At 33.3% G+C, this 27163-nt stretch overlaps 1 protein-coding gene across 1 annotated transcript in view; it reads right to left on the bottom strand.

The window, feature by feature from the left end:
• The window catches only part of NEIL3 (nei like DNA glycosylase 3), a 60083-nt gene extending 44230 nt beyond the window's left edge, over positions 1 to 15853 (bottom strand). The window contains exon 1 of the mRNA XM_015625740.3: positions 15722 to 15853. The gene's annotated coding sequence lies outside the window, so the exon portion shown is untranslated. The remainder of the gene's footprint in view (positions 1 to 15721) is intronic.
• Between the last annotated feature and the right edge of the window lie 11310 nt (positions 15854 to 27163).

Here is a 27163-nt window from a genome sequence, read left to right as displayed (position 1 = left end):
TCAGTAGAGAAAGTGTGTGGCAGGCAGTGATGATGAGTATGATGATGAAGACAAGTTTACACCATGCTGTTTCTTTAGTGGTACATCATTTTTGTGACGATTTGCTCTAACTCTCTGCTAGATGTTTTTGTTTCTGATGCCATCAACAATGATTGGTAGTATGCTAAATGGATACAAATGATGCACTCTGATTGGTTGGTGTGTTATGGGATAATGTTTACTGAATACTTAAAATAGCTATTATCAATTTTGCTGTGACTTTTTTGTGTGCTTTGATTTTCTCTAGGACATATTGAAATGTACAGAACAGGATAAAGGGGACAGGGAGCGAATAAAGGGTGATTCTCTTGCAAGTGGTGGTTGCTTCCTATAAAAACCTACCTCAAAGCACATTTGATGACAGTTGGACTGAATTTTCCAGTTGGGCATCCTCTAAAAGGAAGGAAATTCTGTTGTTTGATCCAAGGCACAAAAAGTAGGGCTGATGAGGAGGTTTACATGAACAGTGTACTGTAGGTCTAAACTAAAACCCCAATGCAGATATGCCCTGTGAAGAATAGCTTGGTGGTATTACAGAGATAGGTGAAAGTCCAAAGTAGGGATTGAGTGGGAGGCAGAGATCTGAGCATCAGGAACAGGACAATTGAAGCTGCAGGCTGTGATTTCCTTACTCGTGATGAGGGCTGTGATTGTGTTCCTTGTTTCTCTCCACAGACATAAAGCAGTGACTAATGAGCTCAGAAGTAGGTTACTCCTGTCAGTGTGTGTTAAGTGTGATCTTAAAAGGCCTGCTAGATCTGAATTCTGTATTTGCACAGTGCTTGTTTTCTGAATGATACTGGGTTTACATGGAAATTAGGAGTTAATATCTATCATGTCAGCATATCAGCTCTGGATTTGAATGAGAGGCTGCCATATAAATACTGTGATCACAGTTCAAGTACTGCAGTACTCGGGGAATCAGGCACTTTGTTCTTTGGCAACAACAGGTTTTTATTGGGACTTGATTTTGGTTATTTCTGTGTGCTTAAATCTCTTTCTTGAGAAAAGCAGAATTCAGAGATGGTGGTTATGATTTGGATTCAGGAGCTGTCCTATTAAGCACTATACAAAATATACCGAGGGACAGAGCTCTGAAGAACATAATGTCAGGCAGAAGAAAAAGAGAAATTAAATACCTTATCTTGATTCTCTAGTAGATCAAGGAAAAGAATGTTTTCCCATTAGTCTTATGGCACATGACTCCATGTTGCTGCTTCTAACAGAACTGTTTGTTTATTATTTGAAAACAAATAGACTTCATTCTTCTAACATCGTGTAGCCCTTCTTATGCTGCCCTCATCAACAACAACCACAAAGTTTGCTTTCTCTGGTCAGATTGTGTAAAGTACTGAGTTCTGTTAACTCTACTAAACCAAGTCAAAGCTCCTTCAATATCAAACCGCAATATAAATAATCAGAATTAAAGACTGTAATACAATGGTTGGATTATATTTCATTGACAAGTGGATCAAGTTACACTTGTAACAGTAATTAATAGTCTAGAATTCCTAATGTCTCAAATGCTGATGTCCGGTCTGCACTAATGTAAATTCATGATCTTCTTTCTGAGATCACCTTGTCATGTTATTATTTATTCCATTTATTAATAAAGAAATTGTATTTTCATATATCTAACTTAATGGTTGATAAGCATGGAGTGTAGATAGTGGAAGGAGCTGCCAATCCATTTTTGTAAGAAGTGGAGACCAGAGAATTACCAAGAGAAAATGTTTACACAGATGCCCAAAAGGAGCATTTAGACACAACAGATCTATTAGCAGAGTTAATTGATAAGCATGACCCAATTCCCTTCAGTCTAATTACACCAATTCCCAAATTCCATGAAAAACCAACAGCTGAGTAATACACAGCTGGAAGAAGGGCTTCAAGTGCAGCTGCCTTGCTCCTTTTAACAGAGGATTAAAAAGATTCAAGAGATCATGATGATAAACGGAAACCTTTTCCTCATGTAAACTGTGGGGAGAGTCTGCTTGCTCTCTGCTTTCTCATGAGTGTTGAGAGATAATGAGAACATGTAAATCTTTTCTCCAAAACCATATGAAAGGCAAAACCTGGCTTGTTACTGAGCATGACAAGTTTTATCCTGAGTGCCATATCATTCACAGCTCAGGAAATTTGCTATTCCTCTAGTAATTCTAAATGAAGGCAGGACCTATTATTTTGTCATATGAGAATATTTTTTTCTTTAGACATTTAACCTTTTTTTTAAAGTTAATTTTTCTGTTTCTCTTCCTACAAATCTTGTAAATCCTTTTAAAAATAAAAAGTATTTTTATTTTTTCTTGTTAAATTCTTATTTCAAAAGCACCATTTTAACTGACTTATTATATACGAGGTCTAAGACTAATATCTTTGTAAATACCCAGATCCACCCAGAACTAGGGCATAGTGAGATCTATACAGTCTATGAGTACACCAGGAAATGCATCATAACTCAGAACCAGAATTTCTCTTGTGTTTTCTTTTCCTGTTGTGTGGACTACTGCACTGGTCTGTATGGAGCAGATTACTTGATGTTGTTTAGATGGCCATGCACTTTGGCTGGCAAGTATCAAAACCGCACCCTCAAGCATATCTGTGGGGAGGGAGAGGAAAAAAATAATCAATATGCAATTTGGTGGACAAATTACTAAAAAGCTTATTCATTAAAAGTAATACTCTTCTTGTGAAGGCTAAAAAATTGTCTGTAAATTAGGATTCCTTACAAATATCAACAGAACCTGCCTTTGAACTGTTATTCCATTGATTTTATATTTCAATCAAGGTATTCTTTGGAAAGTAAAGAATGCAGCTCCAACATGAAAGGCTTTTCTCTTGAAATTACTTTTTCCTGCCTATGAGCTGAATGTATTGAGTATGGTATCGTATGGTCTACCATGTCATGTCAATTCTGGTTCTGAACAAAATATTACTTTCCATGTAATTAGATTGAATATGAGAACTAACACTTTCTTGCATCTCCTTAAGCATTCTCCTATGTCTGTATCTCCTTATCTTAAAATTCTTATCTCCATAAGCACAGTCAATAAAAAGTCATGGCAATGTATTGTTTCTCCAATAGTACAAGGAAAAAAAACATTCCATAACTAAAGTAGTAAAAGAGTACATTCTATAGAAGACAACCTTCATTTTTTTGACAGCTTTTTTGCTGCCAACCCAAGCTGAGCACCAGCTTTAAAAATATCCAAGATTACTGTCCATATTGAAAGGCATATTTCCAAAAGAAGTGAAAGTAGATAGTCCTTTTGTTTGCATGCTAAAAATCATGAAGCCAATGTGAATGCATTCAGAAACATACCTACCTTGGTGCCTGTCACATTGTGTTGGATGTGATGGTAAATGATTGGTAAAGAGAAATAAACACATTAAAAGAAAACAGTTCATTTTCAGCTGCTGGACTTCATTAAAAACTTTTCTAAAGGCGAGCTATAAAAATTTTGCAAAATATATATTGGCAAAGGTAAAAAACTTTGCATTCTACTAATAAATATGCAACTACAGCTGAGGTCTGTGTGAGTTGTATGATTTTATAGGCACAGTTGGGCCTTTCTAAACACATTGCAATATAAAATAGAATATTAAGAGTAAGATCTTTCTCTTCTAGATAAATATAATTGTTCCTGTTATGGAAGTATGGAAGTAAAGGTCATGCTTTAGAACTCCAAGCATAGATTTAAACAGGTTTGTTTATCTTTTTTTTTCATTCAGATCAAGACATATACTGCTTTGCAACAGAAAGCAAGCTGATTGATTTCCATGGGAGGAAAATTGCAATTATTTTCCTTTAACAGCAAACTCTGATTTATACAATTAGTACTACCCCAAATCAATATCAGAGTTAGTGAGGTCAAGATCACTTTCTATGCAGTATGTGCACAAGAAAATATGCAGATACTTCCAGATAATTTTTTTTTAAATGGCGAGAAAGCTGGTTGAGGGATGATTATCCATTGGGAGTGTGGGAGTTGGTAAACTGAGCAGCAAGTGTCACAATGCTGGGGGTTTTAATTACCCAAATAAATACTGACAAAAGGTGGTAATCAGTCCCTTCTTTCAGTGGTTAAGCTCAATCAGACTCGTATCTTCTGATTTCTTTATAATAAAATGCAAAACCAGTCTGAACTAGAAGAAAAACTCGGGATCTAATTTTTTAGTAAAGCTTGATTAGTTCTAGTCAGTAGAATCATTTATTGACTTTGTGAGGGCTGAGAAAAGAACTTTGTCACATCCATCAGAGTTAACATGAAGAAAGAAAGAATATTATCTCTTTGGTTTTGGCTTTTGCTTGTTTCCCAAACCTTTGTTTGAAGCTCAAATGGAAGAAGAGAACTGAATTAAACTGAACAAAGGGAGGCCCATATTAAATAGAGAGAAGTGTTTGGTTGCCAATATTCTTGTGAGCTTGATTTTTATAGGTCATGAAAACATAACGGACATCTGAGCAGCTACTCCCACAGAAGGGATACTAGTTTTGTTTTTTCTTTACATTCTTCTGGTGGGGAGAGGCTCTCAGAAGAGACAACAGATTTTGTTCCAGTTCTTCAGCGAGCCCATAGGCACACAAGGCTCCTGGCATGAAGGCTTGCATCTCACTGTTTCTCTTTGACAGTATGCTGATAGAAATATTTTGGTGTAAAAACACCCTTGCTTCTTAAGGCTTTCTTCTAAGAAGCCTTTTTATATTGGGAAAGAAATAGATTTTACGTTATAAAAAGCATTTAAACAGTCCACTTTAACTTGCCTAATACTGTTTTATTATACTCATGAGGGCATGTAACTATGCAGAGTAGTTTTCACACTCTCAGCATCCACGGAGTTTTCTTCGAAGCATCATCTTTGTGGTCGAGAAATGAAATGAATAATGTAACAGCCCTCTCCTTAGCTTTCATGTCTGAGATACATTTGTGTACACATACTGAACGGTTATGTGATCTGAGGCAAAATTTTCAATCAGTGGATACCTGTGGATTATTTCTAAGACTGATTCAAATTGGTGATAGATAGAAAAACTTAAATTAACCTAAAAGGGGAGAAAAGGGCAAAAAAATGACTGAAGAGAAAGAGATGGTAGTAATATAAAAGCTATTTGTATTTCCATTTTAAAAAGTATGATAAAAAAAAATATTTTGCTATTGCATACATTTTCTTAGCAATGTATGCTATTCTGAAACATAAAAAAGAATTTTTGTAGGATTGTTGCTTTCGTATCATGATAGACTAATTTTAGCTGGAAACAGCTTTGTATGTTTACTTATTTAACATAACAAATTCTGGACTAATTTCTCATACTTTCGGCATTCCAGTCATGAAAACATAGGTCTTGAAACTGGAGACTGAATGGCACAGGGATTATTTATTGTGCACAAGCACCTTCATTTAGACAATAGAGTAATAAATCTTCAGGTTTTCTTACCCACTTCCTAGCAAACAGTGTCTTTGAATAATGTTACCAATAAAGTTATTTTTGTTACTTGTATTCACATATATCTGCATTTCCATTTGAAGCGTGCCTTTGTTTAAAAAAGAGGGAAGCTCTTTTTCAAAGTGAATATAGTAACTCTATATATATGTAAGTAAAATGAAATGTATGGAAATTTAAACTCTTATTTACCATACTGTGTTTTTCTATTTTTTTGCTCCATTTGGTTAAAAGTCACAAAGCTTTACAAATATTGGATATTATTTACACACTATTGGATGTAGCTTGGTTTCTTTACTTGATAATGCTTGTGTATTCTCACCATTGATTCTCTACATATTCATTTAATTGCTTTCTACCTATGAGATTGTTCATGCAAATCTTCATTGAAAGTGAACACAAAAAAGTAAATTACTGTGGTTGACCAAAATTCATTCAAAAGACAAGACACTGATGAAAGAATAAGTAATCAGAAGACTCAGTAGAAATATTTTCCAAATAAAATAGATTCACCAATGTTACTAAGTGAGAAACTTGGCAGGATTTTGAATTCCTAGATTGTCCATTTGTTTACATGGCAGACGTATAGCTAAGGTTCTAATATACTGCCTGGTAATTTTATTTCCTGAGACATAAAGTAAATATTCTGAGTATAGAGTGTACAATTATTCAGACTAACAAGGGGATAATGGGATAAACATTAACTGGCAGAAGAACATTCTGACTTTCTTAGATTTAGATACTTAGGAAAATATGGTTAAAAATATTATTTCATATCTGGCTCATAAGAACCAGTTTTTAACTTAGTTCCTCTGTTATAAAAAATATACTGAATAGTTCTGCTAAACAGGGTGTTTTTCTGTGCATGAAAACTAAGACAGAATGTCCTGCAGAATTCAAAACTGGTACAAAAGAGGTCTCTTTTCTTACATGAGATAAATAATGTAAGAAAATTAACATTAGTATATTCAGAAGTAATAACTATTTTTATTTACTCTGACAGAGACAAGATATCTTCTGTGAGTTCATAGCAGCATTTTCAATATAGAAGACAGTAGTGATTCCATGCTGGCTCTATGAATCATGAACCCTTTCTGTTTTAATTTGTGAGCACAAAATATTTGTGAACCTGAATTCCATTACATTTGCAAATGTATTTTACTGGATGAAGGTAAATATTGAAAGATTTTTTTTTTTAAAGTCTAATTCGAAGAAATTTATTTGTCCATGTCTCATCATCTTAGCATTTAACAACAATAACTAGAACCTGTAATATCTGATAACAGTGGACATTCAAGATGATTGATAATAGGTACTGTATACAAGGTTACTTATTTTCATCTCTTATTTAAGAAAAAAAGGAAATAGGGAAAAAGCTGTTTCCTAATTTTCTCACATCCTTGCATGTGTCACTTTGCAGGAGGCCACTTGTTTGGAAAGTCTATCAAAACCAAGTTTTTGTGATTTAGTTAAATTCAAACAAATTTATCAAGTCACCTCTACTTTTTATGGTGATGTATTTTTTGCACACTAAAAAGACTTCTATAATAGGATTTTTCCTATTGAAGAAAGAAGTTAGTAAAACTAAAACAAATCCAGGAGAGATCAAAAGAATAGTCAAGACAAAACAGCCCATTTGAGAATTAGGTTTATACTTGCTTTGTTCCTCTCTTACTTTATCCAACCCCCCATCAAAAAAACCCAGAAAAACAAATAAATGAACAAACAAGCAAAAACCGCAATACCCAATCCTAAAACTGCACCATAGTTATAGGATTTATAGGCACATAGAAAACAGCTCAATTCAAACCTAATTCTTCCTTGAATTCCTTGGTTTTCCTTAGCAAACTTTGCTTTCTGCACTAACTAGAACCTCTAAAATCCAGTTAAAAATATGCAAGACAGATAAAGGCACTAGAGGGAGACATGAGCACGTTGGCTTAGTGCATCAACATAATAATGTTTAAGTCTTGTGAGAAATGAAACACTAGTTTTGAAGGAAGACTTCAGATACCAATACTCTAAGGGTTTAATGTATGATTGGTAATAATTTTTATATCACTAATGAGTATTACAGATCTTGAAATGTAAATCAAGTTGATTACTACCAAGTGAAGTTTCCTCTAACATTATGGCAGTTAGAAGTAGTCTTTCAAATGTACTACAATACACCAGTTGCAAATTTTAACACAAAAGTACAAGGTAAAGTGAACAGGTTCTGAAGTCCTATAATAGCTCTGTTTAGTTCTGCCTGTATATCTTTTTGCTGCATATAAAATTATATCTGGTCTAGGCACTATTTGAGAAGAGATACAGACTGATGCCAGACAATTATGTGACATTCCTTCTAAGGAAAACTTTATTTTCATTTGAAGAGTATTTTAGAAGTGAAAAATGCAGATTTTCCTGGAGGTTTATGATGTAATATAAAAAGCCACCACCTGTTCTTTATTTTTATACCCTCATTTGGTAAAGTATAATAAATACTACTAATAAATAAATATTATTATTGTAATTACAAATATTTTTACTTGAGACATTGCTTTACATCCAACCTTCTAACCTGCTAATGATTTTAGACACATGGAACATGCACTGTTCCTAAGAATCTAAACTTAAGCTGGTAAAGCAATCAGTTAAGGTCCAGACATTCTGTGACCTGTAATGGGATATTGAAAGATCCATACAATTTGTTTGTGCAAGCCATCTGTATAAATCCAAATGCCCAAAGATGTGTTCAAATCAGATAATCTTCTCAGCCACGTTCAGCTGTTTGAGAATTAAGTGCTGTTTTCTCCTGCTTTGTCTGCTTTCTCTAATTCCCTCAGGAACACTGATTTGTGCGTGTAGAATATGATTCAGATTAAATCTTTTAAAAATATAACATGTTTATTTGACAGCTGTAATACTTTTTACTCTAGTCATTTGTTACCCTGTAGTTAGGGTAAGAAAAATATATTTTTCTGGTATACTCACCATGTTAAATTTTTACATAAATCAGTGTTGGTAGACAGTGCTGCCCAATGAAACAATGATTGGGAACTATGCACTTTTAAGATAAATTCAACTTTTTCTAATAGCTCTGTGTCTGGCTTTGGATAATTTTTTAGTGATCTTTCAGAGAAAATTGCCTTAATACTTACAGCTTCATTTCCAATAAAGCAATTTTTATGTTCTCTTATCTATACATACACTATCATGATGTTGATGGTTGATAATTCCCTACAAGAGGTATTTCTAATTATTAAATTAGAAAGCAAGTACAAGAACTATGAAAAAATTCTCAGAATGCAGGAAAACCATTCAAGAGGCATTAGAAAAATGCCCAGAAGAATAAAAGACTAAAATCATATTCTATTTTGTTACAGCAGTCTACATGCCTGAGGAAAAGCATCATATATATATAGGTGTTAAGATTTTTCATAATTAAGTTTATTCCTGTGGTAGACTGTAAAACAATAGCTTATAAGAGAATGATACCTTCATGGACTTAGTAAAAAAGAGGTTTTTAAAAAATCTGTGCTTTGAACCCAGAATACAGGTACTTTTGTCAGGAAAAATAGAAATATAAGTAAAAATAATAATTATATATAAAATTACCTCGATTATGTATTTTGTTTTCAGTATCCTGGGCAAACTGGGATTTATGATTAGTCATACATTCATCCAGTATTGTGATGAATGCTTAATTTTTTATAATTTTTGACATCAGCAGAAGGAGACCCTAAGAACTTTTCTGCCTTCAGTAGATGTGCAGCCAGGCTTCTCAGCAAGGAAACTGCTTGGCATTATACAGAATGCAGGCTTGAACCTGTACTTCCCATTGATTCCTTGTTCTATGGTTTGGGGAGTCCTTCATACTTCCCTACTTTTTAAAAAAAGTCTTTTCTTAACAGATGACCAGCATTAGTAGACAAGATTCAGGATGTTTTTGACAAAAACCTCAACTGATGGGAAATAATTATTACCAGTCAGGCTAGGTAAACTAGGCCTTACTCTTTGCTACCTTTCATTTCCAAATATTTATCATCTTCCCACGATTTTTTCCTGTGTTCTTAATTTGTATTATGCATTACATGAGGAGCTCAAATTCTAGTTCAGTGTTCAGAATTTAACCTCCATTCATTTCCATTTAACCTTGTACCTTCTGTCTTCCATGCTGTAAATTCAATTACCTATGTTTTCATATTCAACTACCATAAAAGGCATCTCAGGTAACATTAGATTGCATCTTGTTAATAATAGACACCTACTTAACAGATACACAATAATCATTAGGGTAAAAATGCAACTTGCTCAGTGGAAACAACTTCTATATCTTTGAAAGAAAAAATCCTCCATCTTTAAAATTGTGCGTTTTCTGTTAATCTAATGCTGAACAGATGAAGCCTCAACAAGGGCATGGTTGGGCTGCCAGGATTTTTCATTCATTCTTTTCTAAAGAGGCATGAAAAAATTAAAAGCTTCTTTAACAAATATGGTTTGATTCTTTAAAAAATTGAATTGTTTAGCTGTGCTTTCTGAATTAACAGCAACTTCTGTAGTATCAACAGCTCTCACAGTGTCAATCTTTGCACAAAGTGCAGTTTATTAGTATCCTAGTGTTTTCACTAGCAGGTGGATTCACACAGATCCCTTATAAAGACCCTATGACAAATGTCTGCATTTGGTTTCTGCAATTATCATTACAACATGCACTACCATTGTGTGTTTCTCACCAGCCTGCCCTGTCAGCTCTGGGAAATTGTAATAGTATTGCAAATATTCTGTCTAGATGCCCCGAGCACTCACTGGATATTCAGGTGACTTGAATTTACTCTGTGGTTAATTTTTTATACCTAATGTATTGCTTTATTGTAACTTGATTCAAAAATGTTTCATAGGAATTGGCTATTACAAGCTTGCTTTCTTCCTGAAATGTGAGCTATTTATCATATAAAATACCATTTAACTGATGCTGGCAGCTTTATACAAAGACAGGCTGTTAATTTTGGTGTAATTCACCAAAATTTCCAAATTCATCAAATAAATGTTATTTATTTAACAAAGTAGTCCTGTAAACTCAGGAAATGTCAGAAAAACTTGATGCTTAATTTTCCTTACAGTATAGCTCTATGTAGGGTCAACTAAATGTCACAAAGACTGTCCCAATTAGGTAAACTCTTGGAGGGATTACATGCATATTCCAGTCACTTATTAGCCAGAGGAAAATCACTTTGAAGTTTGAGAGCCATAAGCTAAATACAAGCTCTTGTATATCTCTGACATGTTGGTAGATTACTTACTAGAACACTTTATAGATTTATAGGGCCATTTTGGAACAGCTGTTTTAAATGCAGCTACTAATCAGCTTGGAGTGGCCTAAGCTGTTATTTGGGCAATTTAGGTTTTTTTGAAAACTGATAAAAAAAATCAAGCTATGTATCACGTGCACGGAATTGCATTAATTAATCTTAAGTATAACAAAAAAGTGCTTCAAAGGTACAAAGGGAGTATAATAGTAAAAAATTAATCAAATCAAAACCTTCACTGGAGTTTATGCTTTCTGACACAGTGCTTTCATAATTTTATGTCAAGGTAGTAAATCCACAGTAACTTTTTAGAAGACAAAATAAATGAAGGCTATGGTAAGGGACATTTCTCTTCATAGCATTTGAATTTCCATGAACAAAATTCTTAGGTCTTTAGAATTAACATTTAAATATTTTCTAGCTTAGAAATACAATAAGTTGAAATGTAATTTTATGGCAATAAACAGTCACAAACCAAGTATTCAGCTTTTGGGTTTGTAATCAGTGAATTAATATAGCACACCCTTGACTTACAATTGCTATCTTTGAGAATGTTAAACCAAAGTTTAGACTTTCAAAATTAGGAACTTATCTTGAAAACATATTTTCATGTGCTTTTTATAGCTGATGATTTTTAATTTTTAAAAATCATGGTTTAGTAATATATATATATATATATATATATATTACTAATAACTATGAGGGTTCAAAATACCATTTAATTTTTTAAAGAGAGATTTTATAATTTTTCTTATTGCTGTTCAGAGAGATTTGTAAATCTCTAAATTTGTAAATATCTCTAAGTCTCTAAATTTGTAAATAATGAATCCTCTTTAAAGCTCCATAGTGAAAAACAAAACAGACAAATGTCCTTTCTCAAAATACTTAAAATTAGACTAAATGGAACAGAAATCAACATGAAGAAAAATACTTAGGAATGAAAGCTGTTGTTGTCAGGGGATAAATTAAACAAATCAGCAAGTTACACAATTCCATGATTCCTATTTTATTCTTAGCAAAAATGACCATGCACTGAGTACAAGACTGTTAAGGCTTCACTTCAGTAAAAGAAATCTAGGAAATAATAAAGAAATGGCTTAAAAATAGATAAAAACTTTTGTCCCTACTGCCTTTTCAAGAGTCCTTTTGAAAATTTGTAACACATTGGGTTTAAATGTCATGAGTTTGTGTTCACATCTTACAGCCAAATCTAACAAGTCACGCATTTGAGTACCAGAAAAATCAAATGTTGAACAGAAAACTGATAGTCAAGCCCAGTTCAGTTGCTGAGTCACAGGGCATTTCTGTGACTGCACCAGAGTTATATAGCAAACGAAAATTGTTTAAAAATGTGAAGGATAAAGTACTAACTCAGATCATATATGTATATTTTAGTGGTGTCCTGAAGGGATACTCTTGAAATGGGTAACTGATAAGGACAGTTTTATTTGAAGCTATCACTGGCTATCAAGGTCAGTTGCATCATTTTCTCTGAAAATTTGATTTTCTTTGATTTTGGTGATGAGTGATTTGTGACTCTGTTTCTGTAGTCAAGCCAGAAGTTAGACAAAAGGACATTATTACAACATTCAAAAATAATATTTGCTATCTTGTCTGATGTCACTGGCCTTCTGTGATGCCAGTTTAGCTTATTGAACCAGAAAACACTTGTCTATTTAAAATATTTAAAGTGTCATTATTCCAGACAGACAAAAGAGCATTATTTTATCTAGAATTCTACTGGGAATTCATACTGACAGGGACAAGCCATTAGCAATAGTCTAGCTATGAATATGCTTGACTTTCTCATTGAAAAAGAAGGTAGAGGAGAATATTTACAGAGACATGTACTCCATTTGTTTCTCAACAAAGAGAAGACTCTTGTCCACAAGAAAGTGTGGAATTTGAACATGTGGCAGAATGTTTAAAGTAATTGGGAGTGGGATCTTATGACTTTAAAAAGTAGGGGTTTTTCTCAACTGGTAGTCATTATTTTTACTTTTACACTTCAATACATTATTTCTAGATGTCCCAGAAATATTTTGTGTCATTTACTTTGTTTCATACCTTATCACTCCTTATGTGTTAAATTGAAAAATTAGTTGATCATACTTCCAGTTCTTTCCTTGTTTAAGCTTTCACATTGCTTTAAAATGTGAGAAATATCATCTGGACAGTATAATTCATTCCTGCTTTGGTTTTGACCACTGTAGAGATAGTTTCTGGAATTCATAGATTCATATAGTCCCTTATATTTCAAGTTTGCCTTTAAAGTTTCTGTCACCTGGACTTCCTCCCCTGAATCTTTGCCTCTAACTCTGGCACTAAAACCATGTCAAATTGAGGATAAATAACCAACACATTGAAACATTTTTATCTACCAATTCAGTCAAAAAGTGTTATAAGAATTTTTCTGGATTCCGTGTAGCAATTGAGCAAAGAGAATGATTGTTTTTTTCTTAATTTGTCTTTTTTTGGGAGGGATAAGTCTTTTAATAATGCAAAAAGTATGTTTTATTTTCAGTTACATTTTTTCTGAGTCAAGAGCTGCTCCATTGTTTCTGTCAATGGGATTTAATCCAACAAGAAGACTACATTAAATGTATTTTCAATTCCTTCTGGATTAAACACCATACTGTGTTGTTTCATGTGCTTTCATGTCTATCAGGCATTTGTATAAAAAAAGTATGGAAGGAATAAACTAGAATATTAATGTCTCCATTTAAAATTCCGCTTTATGGCATATTGACTTGAAAGCTAGATTATCCAGAATACTACAGAAAATGTTTCCAGAACCTTGCAAGATGAGGTAACACTTAGCATTTTTGAGGAAGGAAAATCACACAGATTTACAAAATATAAATTATTGAATTTAAGGAATCACAGCTAAAATCAAATGAAGGTTGTAGTTGATAACACAATTGCAGTTTCTGTATCCTCAAACATTTTAAATGACACTAGAAGAGGAAGATGGTGTTTATTTGTTTTATTTATTTGTTTTTTCACTAAAGGGAAATTTTTTTTGCCCATGAATGAAGTCTGTGTTTTAATAACTTTGCCAGCAGGCATGGATTGTTTTGTTTTCATTTTTTTCAGTACAGATTGCTTGCATGTTACATTTTTATCATCCCTAAAATTCACAATTCTTGCATATTCTTCTGTATACTTCTATGCAAAGATGCTGAGTCTTTGACAGTCTTTCTTGACTGATGCCACTTTTTCTATGTTGATTTTATCTACAGAATATGCTGTTCATTATGAGTGACCAAATGTCAAATAGAGTCTTTGATGTCTTTGACTGACTTTAATGGATCATGAGTTTTGTATTGTTAAATAAGAATAAGTACACTAATTCCTAAATTCATTGAAGCATTTATATTTTAAAATTTGATTGCTCACAACATTAACATCAAGACATCTTTATCTGGTAATTTCTGTTAACTTTTTATAAGACAGATCTGAAAATTATAGATGTAAAAACTTAGTTCCTAGCAGAAATAAAACGTCTTCAAGAATAAGAATTGAAGACATTTCAATAAAAAGCCATCACTAATACAGCATTAAATAAAAAAAAAACATGTAAAATAATAAGTTTTATGCTGTCTTTCTGTATTTATTTTTTTTATTTTTTTTCCGGATTATCAAAAAGTCATATTAGTAGACTGGTATCTGACAAAAATGTTGCAAAACTTGTTTTGCACTGCTATTCCCAAAATCCCTGTTATTTTGTGTTAGAGGACCATTCACATTTTCAGAAATTAAGTGAAGGCAAATAGCTGGTTTCAAATTCTTATGACCTTAGCCAATAAACACATTTCATCACTATGGTTGCAAAAAACAAATACCCACTATTGCACTGTGTTTCATAGGCGCATAAGAATTACTTGACATGGAAGGATTTACTCTATGATACTAGAACCTGAATTCTTGAGGGAGAAAGAGTGAAAGTAGGGCAATATGATTAGAAGAAATCTTGGGTATAATATTTTATTCTTAACAAGGGTTTATATTTGATCAGTTTTGATGTATTCTTTCAGGAAAAATGTCTGTTCAGAGCCCTACTTTGAGTATATGAACAGTGCTTGCACAATGACAGATGAACTGTTTCATGACATCTCTTCCAACTGCCTTAATCATTACATTCTTTGTGTACTTTGCCCCTAGAGGGGAAAAAAGAATTTAAGGTAGAATAAAAAGTCCTGATGTGGAATCCATGTGGGGGACAATAGAATTAAATAATAACAGGGGATGGAAAAGGGCAGGAATTAATCTGAGGGTTTGAAGAACATTGTAGTAGAAATGTCAATGTTGCAAAGTCAGGAATTTTAAGATTAATATTTAGGGTCCTTGTGCAACTTCAGTGGAAATGCACATAAGTTATGATGCAAATTTTAATTACAGAGAAATGCTATCTTTCCTGAAAAAAAACCAAACCCATCCAAATAATGTTCAGTATACAAATACACAGCATTTGTTTAAATTCCATCGTTTAAAGTGGTTCAGGGCTTTATTTGCAAACTTTGGCCAAACCCCTTTTGAGGGTCTATGGAGAAACATAGCAGACTATGTTTCTCCATAGACTTTCAGAATACTTATTCCTTATAATAGTTTTGGGTACGGACTTTGCACACACAGCTAGCCAAGATTTCCGTTTCCAAGGCAGTCAGAACATGAATTTTCCCACCCAGGAAAGAAATAGAAGAAAAATGTAATAGGACAGAAGAGACTGCACTGATCTATTCACACATGACCAGTCCTTTTTATCCTCTTACCTTTCTTTTCCCACACTCTTACCTTTCTAATCCCACATTTAGGATTACTCCCTAAATCATGTAAACAGCTCCCTTTTCTCCATTTCTTTCCCTGAACATCCTGCAAAATTCCTATGCAGTACCAAAACACTCTTCCCCTGCATCTCATGGCATGTCCCAGAACAATGTGGCTGTACCTCAACAGTCCTGGAAAGGGCCCAGAGAAATCATCTGCTCCTTGGGGTCCATGGTGCCACTGTGCTCCTCTGCTCTCCTGGAGCTGGTGGGGATGGGCTGTTAATGGGTTGACTACTTCTGTGATGGGATTTTGTCTCCCTCGGCTCCTGTGTGAGTGTTCATGTGGCTTTTATCACATGACTGACCCAACAAAGTCCAGAGCAGATGTTATTAGTCCTCAGATGTTATTAGTCTTCTTCATGTCCATGCTCTGCCTTTTATCCTTTCTGAACTGTTTCTGCACAGAAAGCGTTTGTCCAGTGACATATGGTTGTGGCAAAAATTAAATAATGTTTCAGATATTTTCTAGTGGAATTAAGCACATCTCAAGTATATCAGTGTAGATGTGTGTCACAGGCAATCTAGAGATTCTAGAAACTCTGCTAGCTTGATCACAAATGAAGCATTCCAGCCTTGGACATCTTTGGTACAGTCCTCATCTATGTGTGAAAAAACAATATAGAGGCACCTACATTAACTGATACTTCCACTGTATCTGTTTTGGGATATCATACTTCAGGATGACTGATATTTAAGGAAATGGATTTTCTATTATTTTTATAAACCAGTATTTTCCAAAAATTGTCTTTTAAACATTTTTGGAGCCATTTAATTATGTACGAGACAAGAAGTTTAAATCCCTTTATTTTTAAAATTAATACCTGGGATTTTTTTTTTTTCATAAAGGCTAAGAAGACATTTAGATGACACATTAATTTTTATTTTAGCTGCTGGAGTAATCTTCTGTAAATATCTGATTCTTCTTCCACCTACTGAAAATTACTATTTCTGTGGATGCTTGTTAGCCCTCACCTTTACATAGTAGGATTTTATGTCTACATAAAATGAAAGTTTAGACTCTTTAGTGAAAGAAGTTATGTCCTTTATCACAGTGGAAAATTGATTATTTTCTATACAAATATAGTCTGAACAAGCTGCAAGACTGAATAAGCTGTATAATGAGCATGAGATACTTAATTGAATAATCTAAGTTTAATGAAGGCATGCTATGAGAAACAGAGGGCATAATGCATACAGCATGAGTAATGCCTTCCAGGATATGTAAATTTTCTTATAAAATTGTGCTTCTATACTTGAAACAGGGCCAAAGCTATGGTGTTCAAAAGGTGTAATTCTCATTTTCAACACTAAGATAAAAACTGCGTAACAGTCTAATTCTAGAAACAAGTCATGAGGACATTCCTACCAATTTGTGGCAAAGGAAAATATGGCAAATATAGTCATTCTTCCCTGATAGGTTATTTCTTTACATATAAAAGACAAATTCACTTCTCAACCTGCAGCACAGTGGCTTCATATTCTTTTATTTTCACATCTACCCTGCTGAAAACTGCAACAGAAGAAATGCATAATAATCTACAAAGCTTAGTCAATATACTGTTTTTTCCCTCACTTAAATAATTACAAAGACGAAATATGTGGGTTATGATATCCATTTGAGCACTGTGTAACAGTTGCAGGGTATGGAGAAGACCTGGGGAGGCTTAGCATTAGAATAGTATGGTTTGTGATAGCAGGGCAGAACACAGATGATCAGATGTGAGAGAGCTGATTAGCAACTATTCTTCAGTAAAAATTTACTCTATGTTAATATAATTTTTAAAGTATCCAGATTAAGTTCCAGAAGCTATTTTTCTTCACATATTCTGCTCTGTTTTTTCCATTTGAAATCCACTCGATCATTGTTTTGAACAGATGCTTTTTTAGTCAAGTATATGAACAGTCTGCACAAGCTTTCAATCTTCCAAGTTCCATTTCTGCTATCATGTCATTGTGAATACCTACACTACAAATGCTATGGCCTTTAAAATTTGTTATAAGAACAGAGTATGGGCATTCTGTTTTCCTTACTGAGAAAACAGTTAGAAACAAGCTGGTTCAAACTAGTCCTTAATGGGATCGAAAAAAAAGAATGTTTATCGTTGATCCAGTATGGTCTGTTTTTCTGTCTCCACATCCCTCACCTGAATCTACAAATATTCTTGCAGTACTGCCTTATGCAATTTACACCTCCATTGCCTGTAAAAATAGTGCAATCCAAAAGGACACCAGTGAGAGCTATGGCATAGTAAATAAGGTAAGAAGTATAAAATCTATTTACAAAGTTCATAAAAAGAAATCTAATAATTTATCATCTAAAAGAAAATAATGCTAAAAAGTGTGAGTTTACGTGCAATGTCTGTTAGCTGAAAAAAGTAATTATTGAAGATAATATTTTTGGTGTCCTACTTCAAGTGAAAATATGTCTTACACATTTAGGTGGCAGAATTCCCATAGCAAATTATGAGTTTAAAATTATCCACTTGACTGTTTCTAATTGGAGATTATTAAATTCTGGAAATGCTTTTGCTTTTGAGATTGAGAGCAGATGACCTCTGCTGCTTGGAACTTCATTTAAGGAGGGAACAAGTGAATAACCAGGCAAATATTCCTCATATACAGTCAATAGTGAAGCATTTCTTAGACAATCAGTCCTCAAGTGTGTCTAATTAAAACAATTTGTGAAAGTCCTTAGCTTAGAGCTCATGGAGTCCTATGGAAAAAATCTGGAGTGTTTTAACCAATATTAAGCAATGACTGCAAATCACACATTATTACATGACTGCTCTAGATTGTGCTTTTAATGTTGGCAACACCCAAACAGATATTAAATCCGAAAGTTATCAAATGTTATATCTAAATTTACTCTTTTAGGGATGTAAATATTTCCCTGCTTCTATATTGAAATACATTAGCATAGGAGTTTGATTTTTCTTTGAAATATAGCAAAGGTAACTGAGGAATATAAAAACATTAGGTTAATTTTTCAGTTGGAGGGGCATGGCATGTGTAAACAGGCATAAACTTTTCTCAGATCCCTTAACCTAAAAGGATTTAATCTAAGTATGGAAGTGGTATTAATCTCAATGCCTCTTCCATTTTAATTTTTCTTTAGCAAACCAAAAGAATTCAAATAAGTTCCAAACCTTATGAATTAGTTTCAGTTAAGATTGACCTTTTTTCATGTGGGAAACTGCAATGTGCATATAATTTTATCAGCAAATGTCAAAGGTTTAATGAACTGCTGTCTGTCATCTCTGTTAATCCTGTTTTGCTGCTGAAAAAAGTGAAAGTCAGGACCAACCCAGAGAGAGTACAGCACACATAGGTTTCTCAGAGAGAGGAGACCTCTTGCACAGGCTCTTAGAAAAAGACATAGGGAAGTCCAGATCTGAATCAGAGACCAGTGCAGAGCAGAAATACACCAATTTTTCTTTTTGAGGCATGGTGTACTCCTTTGAACTTCATATATTGCATATACATTTTAGATGAGTTCTGCTTCATCTTAGAAAAGTTGGGAGATGCCTTGAGGAAAAACAATGGTAATGCCTGGAAAAAATGCAGAAGTGTGGTGAAGAAGGCAGGTAATCACTTTCTTTAAATTTTTGCTTAGAAATGATAAATTCAAGCCTATGACTACACCATTATCTTAAAGAATGCTTAGTTAAAGTTACTGAATCTTGTATGCAGTGCTGGCTCCCTCATCCCCTTGCTCTCCAACCATGGTTCCTGCTAACAAGGCAGTGATATTAAAAATGATAGAAGAAAAGTATTAAAGAAGATGGAATGAATAGAACACATAATCAAAGTTATGGAAAAACTGACAAAGATATGGCTTTTCCACCTGAAAAGCAGACAAATGCAGCATGATATAACAGAGATTAGAAGTTGTTGGAGGCTAGAAGTGCAATTGAGAAAGTGCTTCCACTTTAAGTGCAATTGAGAAAGTGCTTCCACTTTTCTTACATTCTCCTCTGTTAGTTATCTGTGGCCTAATACTAATACCTGTACCTAAAATGCAAACTACTCTAATTTCTTCTAGAAGGAGACACTATAAAAGAGAAGTAAGGCAAATTCTAACAAGAAACACACTGAATTATTAATAAGAGAATTACTAATCTGTTTTTGTATAAGCAGATCTGTAGTAGGATTAATCCGTCAAGCATTTTAGAAGAAGTGGGAGATTATAGGGTCTGCAGACAGATTTCTCCTAATCTGTAATTTATCAACATTACAGCCCCAGTTTTGTGAATTCCCCTGTGGCTCTAGCTAGCTCATCTTTCAAGGCATGAAAGCAGTAAGAGGGAAGCAAAGTCGTATTGCTGCCCCACCTGGATTTGCTGTTTGGCTTTTAAGGGTGAATAGTGTAGCAACCTTTCAAAAAGTGCATTTTTCTTGAGCATCAAAGGAGCCTAGGAGCATTCTGTCTTTTGAAGCACAGGAACTCATGGATTGCATGAGATGCTTCAACTAAATGCAGTTAAGTAAGTTAACATTAAAAGCTTTATTTAGCTTTGTTTTGTCACAAACCCATAAAGATAAAAGGTAATGTTGATATGAAAGATACTGGGAAGCACTAGACCACTTTAGCCCAGAAAAAAAGAAAAAAGAGTGTCAATTGGCCAGTTCTTGCATACTTTGCACATATAGGAATATAATTTGGGGTATAATAGACATAGAATCAAAATGTTTCTATTTCTGTTCTATAAATGTCTTAAGCCCATTTGCATGCAACTTAATTTTGTTTTATTTAAACAATTGTAAAGGTTAACAGTCATAGCAGTATATTGTTTTTATGTTTTTGGTTCTTTGCCACTTTAAAAAAATCACTCAACATTTTTTCTTCCAAAATAATAAAGTTTTGTGATTAAAATTTTGTGGCCTGAAGAGATACGGGAAAGCAAACAGAACTGTTTTACCATTCATGAGGAGTCTCCATTGATAAAGAAATATGCTCCTTATCTATTGATTTAAAAGATCAAATGAGGTATTCAGATTACATTTCTGTTTTGGTTAAGTAAGGTCAAATAACCTTCACCTCTGTACTCTCACCTTCCAATTTCTGAATGATTGTGATAAATTAGTCATTGATAGGGATTAGTCTTACTGAAAGCATAACTTGAAAACCTTCAGAATAAATGGAGATTTCTCAGCACTGCTTAATTACAAGTGCAGGTGTAAAGATTGTCCCAAAAATTAGCCAACTACTCCTCTACAGAACACAAAATGTAAAAATTTGAAGTGAATTTCTTGTCATTATTGCAAATTAGATGGAAATTATTATTATTATTATTATTATTACTACTCACGTATTTATAGCTCTGTCCAGCAAATGCTGTTGTACATGAGCATTGCTTGAATTCCTTTGGCTCATCACAATAAGATTAAAACTTTGAAATTTTTCCAAAACAGATTTTCTGTGCTGTAGTGCTGTGGTTTGTACCATTTCTGGTTTACCTGGCCATTCATTATTTTATTATAAAAACAATGTTGTCTAGGAATTTTTCCTTAAGAAATATGAAGTCTTAAAGTGCTCAATGAGAATACACTTAGATCTACAGTATCAGTAAAATTAGTATTTAGTTATTTATGTGTGAGGAATACAGCTGAAATTTCCATTTAAAAGTCCTGGTAAACTCATGCCTACATTCAGCCAAGTTCAAATCTTGCTTTGATGACCATACTGAAACAAGGATTTTGAGGATCAAGTGTATGAAAGGCACACCAGAAAAATTAGAAAATTAGAAAATTAAATATGCTCAAAATCCATGCATTCATCAGAATTAAGTTTTTTGTAAAGTCCTGTAAGCAATGAATATTTACTTGAACAATATGAAGCACAGTCATCTGGTTTAGACTGAGTCTGGAACTGTAAGAGAACTGAACAAAATCAGTCATCCTAGTGAGAAAGTTTGGCACAGTTTTTTCAAACTATATAGCACTTTCTTATGTTTGACTTTCTTTTACTTTTTATTTTATGGTATTTTAATACAATTAAATGTTATATCTAGTGCAATATAAGTTCCATTGTGCACTTAGCAGAAGAACTTGATTTATAGAATGCAGAAGGATGATATATCAAACACAAAATTGGAATATTGGACATATTGGAATATGTCCTATGTCACTTTCTGATATGTGGATTTTTAAATCGGGTTCAGCTCATAATGAGGAGCAATATACTGTTTGATAGTTTTTCAGTTTCAGTTCTGAACATCTAAATCTACAAAGTTTGAAATCTCGGTTAAGAAGTGAACTAGGCCCTTCAGCATGCATCTTGCACTTTTTATACTACTTTTTAATATTATAATTTATCACATAGTAAATAAAATGTCAGAAAAGAAACAAAATTTAGAAGTTTTCACAGTACCTATATTCTCAACTGCAACTTGGTGCTTCCAAAAGCACTTCCAAGGTCTGAATTTTTTCCCCAGTCAGAAGGCTACAATCCAATCGGGTCTTAAATCTAAATGATGTTCAATTGTATGCATGTAGCATCATTTATTTCTATATTTCTTGGCTAAATCTAGAGCTTTACTTGACACTTCTGCTTCATACTTGTTTCAAATACACTTCCTGTCACAAGTTCTGAAATATGGGCCAAACTTAATCTCTTTTTGGACTTGAATCTACATTGCTTCTGTCCAGCTCCTTAGGCATGTTCTACCACCACCATCAATGTATTATGTGTGACAGAATGCAAACCACTTCATTTTCTTTTGAGATTCTCATTCACCCTCCTTACATCATAAAGAAAAATAGCTCATACTCTCTTCTTCTGAAGCTGACATCTCAGTATTATGTTTGAATATCTCTCCTCTTTTTTGCATTCGCTTTTAAATGTTGCTTTCTTTTTAAAACAATTTTGCTGTTCTGGTTAGTCTATTCCTACTGTCAAAAGTGCTGGTTAGTTATCATGTGAATTTTCACTGCAGTGAAAATTTCCTCCCCCTATTTCACCCATTGCCATGCTATTTGAACGCCAAACTACATGAAATATTTTCAACTGTATTTCTATTTCTTGAAGATTATTGACTTTGGGCAACCTCTTTGTCACAGCTTCTATTGAATATAGACAGCTTTTTAAATAGAAATCTGCAACACTCAATTGTAGATTGATAATGTTAAAATATTATTTCTCCCATTTATTTTTTTTTTTTAATGCAAGGCAAAAGAACATTCCCTGTAATTTGATTCAGCTTGGTGTCTAGCCCTTGACAATGGATGCATGATCAAGCTTATGAAAATGCAGCCATTTTGGTTATTTACATATTATTCAACTTGATGATATAAAAGTAACACTGTACTTTGTAACTGTTGAGGCTTCTCTAAGTGTGCTCTACCTACTGCAGTATCCAGGCAACTGACAATTCAAGAAACTGAGCCCCAGAATATTTCTTCATACTGATATAAATTTGTTTTGGAAGGATGATTGATTATTATTTTTTTTTACAGTAAGTATAGAGCAATATTAAAATTCCAGAATTTAAAACAAACAAACAAATAAACCCCAAACCCACCAAACCCAAACTGTTCAATTAACCTGAAGAACAAATAAAATTACTCTTAACATCTCATCAAAGTTGACTTGTCCAGAAATTGCAGAAGTAGCTATTTCTCTCCAGGACATAGGTTCAGCAGTCAAGGTTTAAATGCTCTTCTAGCTCTTTCTTAAACCATATTGGGGTCTTGGGAAATCCTTTGTAATTTTTTCTCCATCTATAAAGTGAATATAAACATAAACTTTTTTTGTAAAATGTCACATGGTGTACCAATGGAAAGTGGTGTGTTAAAGCTATCTAACTGTTATTCAGATTATGTATAACCTAACATTTATTTTATTCTCCACCACACATTTACTTTTGTACATTCAAGCTGACAGCAGCACCCTCCCTGCCCACTTTGGCAAGACAGTAGAAATTTCGTTTTTTGCCTAAGATTGGGATGAAAGTTCACTGCTAAAACAACAGTACAGGCTGGAGAGCAGTGTGCTGGAAACAAAGGAAATATGTTTCATGATCAGCAATCTCGCAGAAATCCCAGGAGATCCTGTCAGTGTATAGGTCATGGAGCCCCAGTCAGATTTTACAGAACAGAATGGAAATTGCTCTCTGCTGACAATAAATTACATTCTTTTTTTTGCTACAGGTTTGTCTGTGAGGAAAAGCTGGATGAAGAGTGACTAATTCCAGCTCATTTATTTCATAAATATTCACTAGTATATCAAGAGTTTCTGGTGCATGCAGTTGAGCAGTGCTCTACTGTATCTTAGGACACTAGTGATAGGAAGGGTCTGGACCTAGAGAACTGGGCTACAGCCAGCTTAACCTAACCACTAGACATCATGTAAAAGAAAAAATTCATGCCTCTATTAATAAAAAGAGTAAAACTTCTTCCTACTCCCATTACTAATCTAAAAATATGCTTTTAAAGGCGCAATTCAATTGCCTTCACATAAGCATTTAGTGCCCCTAGATGTACTAGGGTACTCTAGAGGACTTCAGCTGCCACGGCAGATGCCACAGGAATCCCAAAACCTGTAAGCCTAATCTAACAGTGCAGCTGTAGTACCTCAAATATACTAGGGAACAGAATGAAGTCCCATGTACTTTTCTTTACCAAAATCACTTGTGATTTTAAAGGAGGAAGGAAGTGCTAGTTTCCAACACAGTGGTATATTTGGTCTAGCATCAGTCACATTCAGAAGATACAGCTGAAACCAGAGCTCAGAGAGGCATCTTTTGACCCTCAGCATGGTTTACATTACATTGGCTTCTCTGCATGGTAGCGTCTCCTGAGTAATTCTATCTTTAAATTTGTCTCAAAATGAAGCTGTAGTTTTCATTTCAAACTGTAATGTAAACTTTCATTAGAAAGTCCAGCAACCTGAATAAAATAATTTAAACAGAAAGGTGCTGATGTATTTATGGTGACATGGTATCATACAATTTTTAATATAGAGAGGTGTCCACTGAACCAGCAGAAAGTTCCCTTACATTAAACAGAAGTATTCAATTAAATGATAGCAAGTTGCTGACATGTCTAGAAACTGAAGAATAACTACATGTCAGTCATGTCTTTGTCCTGTGCTAGAGAAATATGTGTGAATGCATTTGCATGCATTACATTTGGGAGTAATATGTATGTGATTTTATTGGTGAGTGCTTTTTGAAAAACAGATAAAAATATTTTACAGTTTAATTTTGAATAGAAATTTTTTTCAATTAATAAGTGTCCCAGTCTGACTTAAAGTAGTTTAGCATTTTACATATTGATTAGACCTTTGAAGTAATAACAATTAGTGCTTAAAATTTAGCACTAATTTAATTTAATTTAAAATTAAAAATAAGTTTTTAAATAAAATTTATCTTAGTAAAATAAAAGCCCATGTCTGGCAAAACTTTTCTCCATTCATCTGTACAAAATCTGCAAAAGTGCAAGTGTATGCAGGCAAAATCAGGCAAGTCAAATATTTTCAGAATGTGGTTAAAGAAATCTAAGATGCAAAAAAAACCCTTTACAATGTCACAGCTGGCACATTGGACTAAGGCTGAATGGCTAAATTTATCAGATATGCAATAGTGCCTATTATTTATATGCCTGACAGGATTATTTATGTTGTTTTGACTACTGTGTTTATTCGTGGTTTCTAACAGTTAATAATTTCTTTGTACTTTTTTATATTTTTAAAAACTGTGTCCTGCATTAAGAAATTGTGCAACAAAATTAGTTCTGAATAAACAAGTAAAGAGTTTAAACAAGCAATGAGTGTGCATTTCTGAGGTTAGTTTGCTTTTCAGCATACTGTATTTTCTGTAGGATATGCATACACGTGATTTTATGTGATGATAGATTATCAAAACATCTCTTCTCCTGCTCTTGTGTTTCTCAACATTTTTAGTAAATGCCAGGTTGGGGGATCTATTATTCCAGTAGACTTTAGAAAAATAATTAATAGAATAACTACTTGTTGAGAGGAAAAAAAAATGATTTACAGTTACCAAAAAAGTCTGAATGTTGAAAGCCAGATAGAGCCCAATAAAAGTGGGTGAAGTGGAATGTTAAAACATAATAAAAATAATTGATAAGAAATGAAAACAATTTTCAAAGTATTATTTTCTTCTACTGTTATATAAACATTTCAAATCCAAAGCAGATGTAACTGATGCCAAATCAATATCTGTACATCTTTTCCTTTCAGCAACTTGGAAAGTAATGCAATTTCTGCTTAATGAAAATGAATATTGGTCCAAGAATAGAAAAGCTATTTCATATGTTTTTAAATCTTGATCTGTTCCCCATCTCTGACTGATTATATAAGAATTATCTGAAAGAGCATTGACATAAAATGGTGTTTGTGCAAAAGAAATCTGTTTAAAATTGTAGATTATTGATAAAGAGAGCTAAGTGTACGGTCAAAGCTCAAGTGGACTGGCTGTAGAATACCAGCAGGACCTAACCTTAATACACCTTTTAGTAAATTAATTTGGTTCCTTGCAAAATTAATCTTGACAAATTGACATATTCATGCTGATCTGTTATGGGCAATAACCCTTTTGGTTATTTTATTTAATCCAGTGTGAATTCTCAACAGAATAACACAGGGGAAATGCAGAGTTTAATAGTAGAAATATTTCCTAAAATTTATTCTGGTTACAAACCAACAATGGAGATTAATTAAGAAAAAAATTACTTTTTTAAAATATTTCATACACTCAGCTTCCCTATCAGTCAATATTTTTCTGTTAAACTCTTCTTATAGACAAAACTGCATATTTAAAGTTTTTATTTATGAAACTGATTTAATGGATAAAAATACATGTACATATATATAAAATAGCCTGATAATTACAAATATTGTACTCCAAAATTTATCAGTTCAAGCAAGCACAGTAAAAGGAGATAATTGATTTACATTCCAGACAAAATTTTAAGTCACTGTAACATTGCCATTTTCACTGCCTTTTTTTAAAGTTTAATTTATTTTGATCAATTTGTTTGGTAAACTGGGATTAAAAATTCTGCGTTTTGAGTTGTAAAATCTTATTTGTATACAGAAGAAATAGAAAAATCTAAAAAACATAGAATTTACCAAAATAGTACTTAAATGCATGTAGAGTGTCTGAATATTGAGTACAGTTTCCCACAAAGAGACCATTTACAGAGCTTCTGGATTAAAAATATCAGAACTGAATGTAAGGATGGGGATTGAACTGGGACAAGCTGCATGTGTAATGAGAATTTATAGTGCATGGAATTCTAAGTTGTGCATGTGAATGTTTTCTGTCACATAAAATCAGGTAAATGACCTTGTGTTATCTCTAGATAAATAAGTGTAAATTAACAAATACTGATAATTCCAAAATTATTCTAGATTTTCAAATTTACTTAATCTTGGCAAAACAGATACCAGCATACTTCACATTTTAGGCACATATGTTACATAGATCAAAAAATTCTGATTTGGAAGTTTTATTTTTCTGTATTATCTTAATTGCATTAGACCATAGCTGTGTATTGCACAAATGAAGATAAGAGATAATAAGATAATTAGAAGATAA

The sequence above is a fragment of the Parus major genome, chromosome 4, assembly GCF_001522545.3.
Source record: "Parus major isolate Abel chromosome 4, Parus_major1.1, whole genome shotgun sequence".
NCBI classification, from domain to species: Eukaryota; Metazoa; Chordata; class Aves; order Passeriformes; family Paridae; genus Parus; species Parus major.
The sequence above is the reverse complement of the archived record's forward strand: the minus strand, read 5'-3'. Positions and strand labels throughout refer to the sequence as shown.